The sequence below is a fragment of the Benincasa hispida genome, chromosome 10 (genome assembly GCF_027475165.1).
Source record: "Benincasa hispida cultivar pf3 chromosome 10, pf3_genome.v1.1, whole genome shotgun sequence".
NCBI classification, from domain to species: Eukaryota; Viridiplantae; Streptophyta; class Magnoliopsida; order Cucurbitales; family Cucurbitaceae; genus Benincasa; species Benincasa hispida.
Window position 1 is genome coordinate 36,272,249 of NC_143487.1, and position 10,387 is coordinate 36,282,635.

At 33.3% G+C, this 10,387-nt stretch overlaps 1 non-coding gene across 1 annotated transcript; it reads right to left on the reverse strand.

Annotated features, from left to right (window-relative positions):
- Positions 1-9,750: 9,750 nt before the first annotated feature.
- On the reverse strand, positions 9,751-9,842 carry TRNAY-GUA (transfer RNA tyrosine (anticodon GUA)). Its single transcript is given in 2 exon segments — positions 9,751-9,786; positions 9,806-9,842. It is a non-coding gene; the product is annotated as a tRNA-Tyr (tRNA).
- Between the last annotated feature and the right edge of the window lie 545 nt (positions 9,843-10,387).

A 10,387-nucleotide genomic window follows, 5' to 3' on the forward strand; every position in this document is an offset into this window, starting at 1 on the left:
TCTACTCAAGATCTTTTCAATGTAGTTCTTTTGTGACAATCTCAAATTACCTTGAGAATGATCTCATAGTATTTCAATTCCTAATACAAAAGAAGCATCACCAAGATCCTTCATCTCAAAATTTCTTTTGAGGAATCTCTTAGTGTCATGCAATAAACCTACATCATTACTAGCTATGAGTATGTCATCAACATATAACACCAGAGAGATTGATTTACTCCCACTGAACTTGTGATATACACAATCTTCCACAATGTTCACCTCAAAACCAAATGAGGTTATCACTTCATAGAATTTGTGATACCATTGACGAGAGGCTTGCTTGAGACCATAGATGGATTTCTTTAATTTGTACACCATAGACTTTGAATTATCAGACACAAAGTTTTCTGGTTGCACCATATAAATCGTCTCATCAATGTTCCCATTGAGAAACGCAGTTTTTACATCCATTTGATATAGCTCTAAAACAAAGTGAGCTACCTGTGCCATGATTACCCTAAAAGAGTCTTTCGATGAAACCGAAGAGAAAGTCTCCTTGTAAACAATGCCTTCATTTTGAGTAAAATATTTTGCAACAAGACGAGCCTTATATCTTTCGATATTGCCATGTGAATCCCTTTTGGTTTTAAATATCCATTTACAATCTATGGGTTTCACTCTTGATGGCAGTTCGACAAGTTCCCAAACGTCATTGTCTTTCATGGATTTTATTTCCTCTTACATAGCACTTATCCACTTTTGAGAGTTAGAACTTTGTAAAGCTTGTTAGAAGTTGATTGGATCATCTTCCATTACACCCACATCATTCTGATGTTCTTGAAGAAACACAATATAATCATCTGGAATTTCAGTTTTTCTCTCTTTAGTAGATCTTCTTAGTGGCACTTCTTGAGATTATTGAGTTTGAAATTCAGGTTCAACAACGGGAACTTCAATGTTGTCTTGTTCTATAATTGGTTCAATAATGAAGTTAGGAATTGGAGCCTGAACATCATTTATAATCACATGAGGAAAAGAAACCAATTCCTTTTCAAAGACAACTTTCCTTATGTTATCTTCCCCCAAACTCAACATCCTCAAGGAATCTAGCATTTCCTATTTCAAACAATGATTTAGAAGTGGGATCATAAGACTTGAAGCCCTAAGAGTGCTCAGAATACCCAACAAAATAACAGCTAATAGTTCTTGAGTCCAATTTTCTTTCATTAGGCCTATAAGGCCTAGCCTCAGCTGGATAACCTCATATGTAAAGATGCCTAATACTAGGCTTCTTTCCTATCCACAACTCATAAGGGGTTTTGAATATTGCTTTACTTGGTACCCTATTAAGGATATATGTTGCAGTCTTTAGTACCTCACCCCAAAGGGATTCTGGTAGAGAATAATGACTAATCATACTTCTTACCATATCCTTAAGTGTTCTATTTCACCTTTCTGCTACACCATTCATACTGGATTTTCCCGGTATAGTGTATTGTGGGACGATTCCACATTCCTCTAGGTATTTGGCAAAGGAACCTGGATGTTGTTCACCTGATCCATCATATCTACCGTAATATTCACCACCACGATCAGATTTGACAGCCTTAATTTTCTTTCTAAGTTGAAGTTCAACTTCAGCTTTGAAAGACTTGAAAATGTCTAAGGATTGAGACTTCTCATGAATTAAATATAGGTACCCATATCTTGAATAGTCGTCTATGAACGTAATAAAATATTGTTGTCCATTCCAAGAGGCTGTAGGGAATGGACCACAAATGTTTGTATGTATTAGTTCTAAGACGTCTGAGCATCTGTTGGCACCTAATTTTCTTATGTTTGTCTGTTTTCCCTTAATACATTCCACAAAAACGTTGAAGTTACTTAAATCAAGACACAAGTCTCTGAATTCTCTGTTTAGAAATGTGATCTAAACGCTTGTGCCATAACATAGCGGAATTCTCATTTAATTTACACTTTGTACCACATGAATTAGATAATAGGATCTTGTTAAATGAAGCAAAAGAATCAAGCATATATAGATTACCAATTAAAGAACCGGTACCAATAAGCTTAGAATCTTGAAAAATACTAACTTTATTATTTCCAAAAGAACAAGAAAAACCAAATTTGTCCAAACTGGAAATAAAAACTAAATTTCATCTAAATGACGGTACAATAAAAGTCTCATTCAGATCCAAACATAACCAGTTTTTAAAAGTAATCTAAAATTTCCAATAGCTTCAACTGGAACTGCTTTGTCATCGCCCACATAGATGAATCTTTCAGCATCACTTGGCGGTCAGCTCCATAGGCAACCCTGCATTGATATACTTATGTGAGTAGTAGCACCAAAATCTACCCACCAAGTATTTGTAGGTACAGAAGCTAAATTAACTTCAGAACAAACGAAAGTAAGAAGTTTATCCTTCTTTACACGCCACTTGGCGTACTTGGGATAATCTTTCTTGAAGTGACCTTTCTTTTTGCAGAAAAAACAAGGATTTTTAGTAGCTTGTTTCTTGTTTTTATTTTATTGAGATGTCCCTTCTGCAGGATCCATAATTCTCCTTTTCTTCTTATCACAAGAGCCTATTGCCAAATGAGCACTTTCTGTCCTTTCTCTCTTAATCCTATCTTCTTCTTGCACACATTGTGAGATAAGCTATTAATACGCCATTTATCCTTCTGAGTATTATAGCTTATCTTAAACTGAGTGAATTGTGCAGGAAGGGAGATAAGTACTAGATGCACAAGTAAATTTTCATTTATCTTGATATCAAGTGCCTTTAATTTACCTACGAGATTGGACATTTCCATAATGTACTCCCTTATGTTTCCATTGCCCTTATACCTCATAGAAGTTAAAGAAGTCAAAAGACTACTTGCTTCCCATTTCTCATTTTTAGCAAAATATTTCTCAATTTGAGCAAGGAATTTATTGACATTTTCACTTTCCGTGATAGAGCCCTAAAAAGACTCCGGAATGGAGTGCCTAATGATCATCAGACACATGCAATTTGACCATTCTCACTTCTCTATATTAGCCGTATTTGGCTGTTCCTCAGTAAAAGTAGGTTTATCGGTCCTTAATGCAAGGTCCAAACACTAGAAGACATTCGGGCTTTAATGTCGGTTGAAAAAAGTGAAATTGGATGTATAATGTCGGTTTTAAAAAAAACGGATCTTTAATATCAGTTTTAAACCGACATTGAAAATGGGATTTAATGTCGGTTTAAAACCGACATTAAAGGTGTAATATTTTTTTTCTTATTTTATTAAATAATATATCCCTAATTTATCGTGTCCTTCTTCGCCCAAACCCTATCTCTGTGTCGCGCCGTTCACCATTCTTCCCTCGACGGATCTTCTTCACCTTTCTTCGCTCACCGTTGATCTCCTTCACCTTTCTTCGCTCGCCGTCGATCTCCTTCACCTTTCTTCACCCACCGTCGATCTCCTTCACCTTTCTTCGCTCGCCGTCGCTCGTTCTTCACCTTTCTTCGCTCACCGTCGATCTCCTTCCCGTGTCCGTCGATCTCCTTCATGCCGTCGCTCGCCCGTGTCCGTCGATCTCCTTCACGCCGTCGATCTAGTTCTCTTCCGTGTCCGTGAGAGAAGTAAGAATACATATATTTTATTCTCAACCTACTGTTGACTTTATTGGAAGTAAAGTTGTGTACAAGTAAGCTTGGTTTTATGTTGAATCATTTGGCTAGTAGATCTGTTTCGCTTTATAGCAGGGACTATAGAGTTCACTGACACCTCTTGGTTGTTGGTCTTTTTTTGCTTGGGATTATAAATATATATGAATTTTGGAATTACCAATGTTCTTCTATATATTACCTGATATCGAAATGTGTTATCTGATCAATCAAGCTTATTTCATAGAAGTGCTTATTCTGTTTCAAGCAATGATATTAGTATCCTTTTAAAATTTATGGAATCTATTTTCCTTTACTTTCTTCCAATAAAATAAGTTATGGAACTTTATTGGCATCACTATTGAGCTACTTGTGTAACTCATCCATTCTAATCTGGCTTCCATTTCATTCAACCTCTAAAATTATGACCTCAATTTGTGCAGGAAACTATTCAAGTAATGGTTATCTTCGGGTGTCCTGCAATGGGGGCTTAAATCAGATGCATGTTGCGGTATGCACTTTTTGACTTGCTACTTCTTTCCCCTCGTTTTCCCAATTTGTGCCCATTATTATTGTTTGTAGTTTCCTTGAAAGGATGTTATATTGGACTCATCTAATTAAGCATTTCAGATCTGTGATATGGTGACCGTAGCTCGCCTTTTGAACTTGACATTGGTTGTCTCAGAACCTTATAAAACATCTTTGAACTTGAAATTGTTAACTCAAACTTTTATATTTTTGAAGAAGGCATATTCATATTATTCTTCTATATTATATGCGTGTGGAGACTTTATGTCTTAGTGTATTTTTGTAGAGGCGTAAGCCTCTCAAACCTTTCATGAGAGGTGTGAGCCTCTTATAGTCAAAGGAGGTGTAAATCTAGAGTCTTGTCTTGAGACAAGCCTTAGGGAATAAGTTACTATAGTCTTTTAAAAGACTGATATTGAATAGGTTTCCAATGTTCCTTGGGAAAGTGTTACATTATAGGCTTATAAATTCTTTCTATTGATTACTTATTGTGAATTAGGTTCCCATTTATTGCCTGTGAGATCTTTATTTGTGAAATTGATGTTATCTTGAAGACTCTGGTAGAGGAGGAAGAGGTACAGGCTCATAGTTCTTTTATGTTTTTTGGTTTTGTTGTGTTGATTATCTAATTAATGATATGGTGTTTAACATAAACAATAACATCATAATCTTACTTTTGACTACAGCTAATGGACATGCTTTTCTCCTTCTTGGAACCAGACCGACCTCATAGTGCTTTGTTAGCTAGTTATTTCAGCAAGGTACCTTTAAATTTTATCGTAGAAATGAATTAATCTCATTCTCTTAAATTTTGTTTTAAGTTCTAGGCTATCACATGGATTTTTTTTTTTTTTTTTTTTTTTTTTTTAGGTTTGGATTGGGTTGGGGGAACTTTACATTCTCTTGAAGGGGAGTAGTTTTGTATCTTGTAACTTCTCACTATTTTAATAACTATTTGTTTTCAAATAAATTAGGTAATCATATGCCTCATGATACGGAAGACAGTTCCATTTATGCACTATGTCCAGGTATGTCAATTTATAAAAGATAACATCAGATAATGCTTACATCTTACTGAGGTTGATGGTTGTAGGATGCTATAATCTTATCAACATACAGCTGCATTTTAGTCAAAATTTTTCTTTGAGACTTCTTTGTTCTACAGTTTAACAATTAAACTGCCATCTCATGCATTCTCCCCTTTTGCAGGCTTATCAAGATGTACTACGCCAATTAGTTGATTTAATTGGAATTACATCTATTATGGAGGTAATGTGGGCCTTTGAAGGCTCCCCATAAAAAATACTTTAAATGATGCTTAGTTTGCACTTTAATAAGAAATGGAGTTTTCTCTGCAGGTTTTGGTGCGACTTGTTGGTGCTGATGATCACATCTATCCAAATTTTATGGATGTGATGCAATGGTTGTCTGAGAGTGATATGCTGGAAATGATTGTTGATAAGCTGAGTCCATCTGTGCGTGACAAATTGAAGTTTCATTAACATTTGGCCTTTTATATTTTTATATAAATGTGATTATGGTTATAATATCAATGGGCTAGATGTATAAAAGAAACCATAGAAGGCATACAACTATCAATATCAGGTCAATAATCATCAAAGTTTTAGAGAAATATTTAATTGTTATTGATCTGATATTGATAGGTGTGTGCGCTTTATGGTTTCTCTTATACATCTAGGCCATTGATTTGGCATGCATGTACACAGCAGGAAAGCAGCATTGTGAGTAGCACTATGAATACAATAGCATGGTCTCCATAATTGCAAATATTTGATTTACTTGTGGGAAGTAAAATTCTTCTATTAGTTTCTGATAGCACTTGTCTCACAGGTGATTTGTTAAAACTCTTAAACTTGTCATCTGATGATAAAGTATTACCCACAACATATGGAGAATTACGGCCTCCTTTTGGAAAACATCGTTTGAAGGTAGGTGCTTAATTTGTGTTGTATAAATTTATATGTTCAAGGTATGGCTCTTTGCTAGAAGTTAGGTTTAAGAGAATTTTGTTTTAGAACTTGATATTATTCTTGTGTGTTGTGATGTGTGTTTTCTTAACTCATATATCCTAACTTCAATTTTGCTTCTTTGCAATAAACTTTCAGGAACTATTGACATGGATCTGATTACCACGGGAGTATCGGAAATCAAAAGGATGCGAAGGGAGAGTTTATTATCAACAACTTGTAACATTATTATGGAGAAAATGCAGCTTGGAGGACCCTCCATGTGTCTGGTAATGAAGTCCATCTCAACAACGTATATTACATCTCTTAATCTCTCAAACCCTCCCAACTTTGTAGACAAATAAAATAGTGTTGCCCTTACACGGAAGATTCTGTTGCCCTTGTAAAATCATAATATTTGTATTACTTGTAATTTTTGTTTTCAAGGATTGAATTATTGTACGCCTTTTAAATTATAATTCTATAGCAAAATTTGCAGATTAAATGTAATAGATTTACAATCCATACATGAATAATATGTCCTAGCCATAGCGTTCGATGATGATGTGTCATATTATACTTTTTTACCGAAAAAATGGATTTGGCAAGGGAACTTTAAAAAACGGACAATAATTGATAAAACAGACAAATTCGGACTTCAATGTCGGTTAAGAATAAAAAAAAATAGGTTTTAATGTCGGTTGCAACCGACATTAAAGACCTTCAATGTCGGTTGCAACCGATATTAAAGACCATCAATGTCATTTGCAACCGACATTAAAGGTTGCTACCGACATTGAAGGCTGTGTTATTGGTGTTAAAATCGACATTAAAGGCAACCGACATTAAAGGGCTTTAATAACACTATCTTCAATGTCGGTTTAAAATCGACATTAAAACCTGAATTTCTTCTAGTAAAATCTATACACCCAAGAAGTATCTCTAGTCTTTCTTTCCAAATCTTGAAGTTCGATCCATTCAACTTAGGGATTGAACTTAGATTTCCAGATATTTGAGTAAGACCAACTGAAACAATAAACAACAAAACATATGCTCACAATTAAAATATAACAAAATTATTTCACATATGTGGTGGGCCCCTTTAACAAGATACCTAGCATAACATTGATGTCCAACTTTTGGGCAAAAAACAGAAACTGTAAATGGTACTCTCAACATAGTAATCAAAGTACTGACAATTAACTCTGTCAAAAAATAGCATTTCTTTGGACCGACTATTTTTCACATGAACAATCCTTATAATTGCCACGTACTCATTACCACATGCATATCCACAATTTGGCAAAATAATTATCTTCCTTTGGGCTGATAATTATCCGCATAAATTCATGAATATGCACATCATATATTTTAGAATTAAGTTAATCTAGATAACAGAGGATACTTTGGTAACATATTATTTTGACCAACTCAATCTAAAATAAGATACAATAATATAATAATATTATTGTACAAAAAAAATAAAAGAGGAAGAACACCAAATAGTCTTTACCAATATTCACTTAATAATTACATACTCATAATACAATTAAAGCAACAAAACATGTGAATATCGCTAAATATCATCAATCAAATTTAAATTTAAATTCATCAAAATATCAATCAAATTTAAATTTAAATTTACCACATTATCAATCATATTTAAATTTAAACCATAGCATGATCAATTAATCTTGAATCCACAACTTGATTATTCAAATCTTGACTTAAATCACTAGTAAAACTTTAGATTCAAATTCACAAATCTTATTAATTTAAAAGCTAGATTTAAATTCACTCAATTATCAATAATCAAGATCAAGAACCACCAGCAAGATCAAACAAGATCATATAAGAATCGCTGGAAAAATCAAACGGATTGATTAATAAACTAAGAACATCATTGAAAATTCCTCCCACAGTAGCCTTTTCTATTATAAACATGATTTTTTTTTTTAATTCTTTAAACTTCTTTACCCAAAATCGAATCAAGATCCATGACAAACAAATGTGAATCGACAATTCAACATGAAATCCATACTCTGATACCACTTGTTAGCATAAATTCTTTATATCTATATTGAATAGATAAACCCTAGGATCATTCATGTCAAATTGTCAAGAATAACATATCGGATTCCATTGCAAAATTGATGATAGCTTATGATGGATGACTATGGTCTTCCTCAACCAAAACTCCGAATGTCTTAGTGGGATCTCTCTCTAGATGGGATTCAAGAAAGACGAGTGCTAAATGTTTTGGTATGTTGGAGACCATAGCCCTAAAGTCTCTTTATATACTAGTTCAATTAGGGTTCCCATTAAACCCTTAACTAGGAATGGGCTTCTACCCATTAAGTCCATACTCAATTAGGAATCTAGGGCCTTAATTAATTAGGACATAATAGAGTCCAATCTAATAAAATAACCCAATGTGATAAATTATTAATCCACATACATAACCCATATTTTAATTAAACATATTATTATTTAAATATGTCTAACATTAATGTCTTAAACCAAAATGTAATAAAACAACAGAGATAAGACAAAAAGATGGACAACTAGTTTTCAGCAATCTCTTACTTCCAATAGATGTTTGAAAAGGCTGCTAGTGATGGAATGGTAGCATGAAGTGAAGAAGACCCTCTCAGATTCTTGCTTTGGCGTAGTTCTAGTCGTCAATCAGAGGTGATCCATGGAAGTGAAGAACTATTAGAGAAACTCTTGAATGTGCTTTCGCCTATGATTACAGGTTTTTTCTAAGGCAGAATTCCAAGATACTTTGCCATTGATGTCAATGCTCTATTTATAGAGCCACCCTCTGATGACCTTGGGGATTTCTCGATGGATAGCCACCATCCCTGAAAAGGTAGGTGAGGATGTTAGTGCTGCTATCAAACAATCGATATTATTGACATTCCGATAACATTCAGTATCAAATTACAATCAGACAACAATCAAATAACAAATCAATATCATTAGCAATTATTATAGATAACAATCATACAACAATCAATATCAAATATTAATCAGATAGCAAACATTATCAAATAGCATTCAATGTCATTAAAAATCAGTATCTGATAGTAATTAGATAGGAATCAAATAATAATTGGTATAATCGACAATTAGTATAAGATAATAATCAAACATCAATCAGATAGCAATTTATATCATTAGCAACCTTATAACAATCAATATCAAATAACAATCAAATAGCAATCAAATTCTATATGGAACTCAATGAACCAGTGGAGGTATTTTTTACTTTTCAATTTCAATGCCTCATTTAAATTGGGCAGGGCTAATCGATTTTGTTATTTTTGTAAAATTTATATTGTAGGAGTATGGATCTAATTTTTATAACTTATTTTGACATGCTTGTAAAGGAAAATGAAAAAGAAGAAAATGAGGAAAAAAAGAGTGACGTTCCCTCGAAGCAAAATGTGGTTTTGCTCATTTGAAAAACATAGTAAAACTGTATTTACATGAACTATGGGAACTTTGTTCATTTGAAAAACATAGTAAAACTGTATTTACACGAACTATGGGAACTAAGATTCCTCAAGCAAATAAAAAATTATACTTATATGAGAATTAGAATAAAGAAAAATGGAAAAAAATATTCCGACCTGCCGGATTCGAACCAGCGACCTAAGGATACCTGATGGAACATTCCAACTACAGTCCTCCGCTCTACCAACTGAGCTAAGGTCGGTTTTGTCTAAAGGAGGTAAAATATATATTTATATTATTATCTTTAATGATAATGTGCGTAAATACTTTCACAAATATATATATATATTTTTACAAAAATCTATACTACATTATAATGGAATAAGAGGGGAGAATTTCTAATTACCCCTATATCTTTAACTTTTTTAATAACGAATCTTCGCACTCACCATCCCTTTATCGCCTACCTTTCATACATTTTTTTTTTTTTTTTTTATAAAAAGTTAATGTTACATTTATCTTTTGCCCTCGTATCTTTCAACAATTCATATTTTGTTCTCTCACATCATTTTCTACTTTCACATCATTCTCTACCTTTTTTATTTTACAATTAGTTGATCCAGAAATTTTGTTGATAATGGACTTTATATAATTTAATAAAAATTAATGTAATGAGTGAAATTTGAACCTAGGTTTAGTGAGGGCTGGAAGGCATATTTATCAATGGACTAACTAGTGATTTGGATAGAATGCCATTTTTTCTATATATATATATATATAAAGAGCATAAAATTGAGGAGAGGCTCT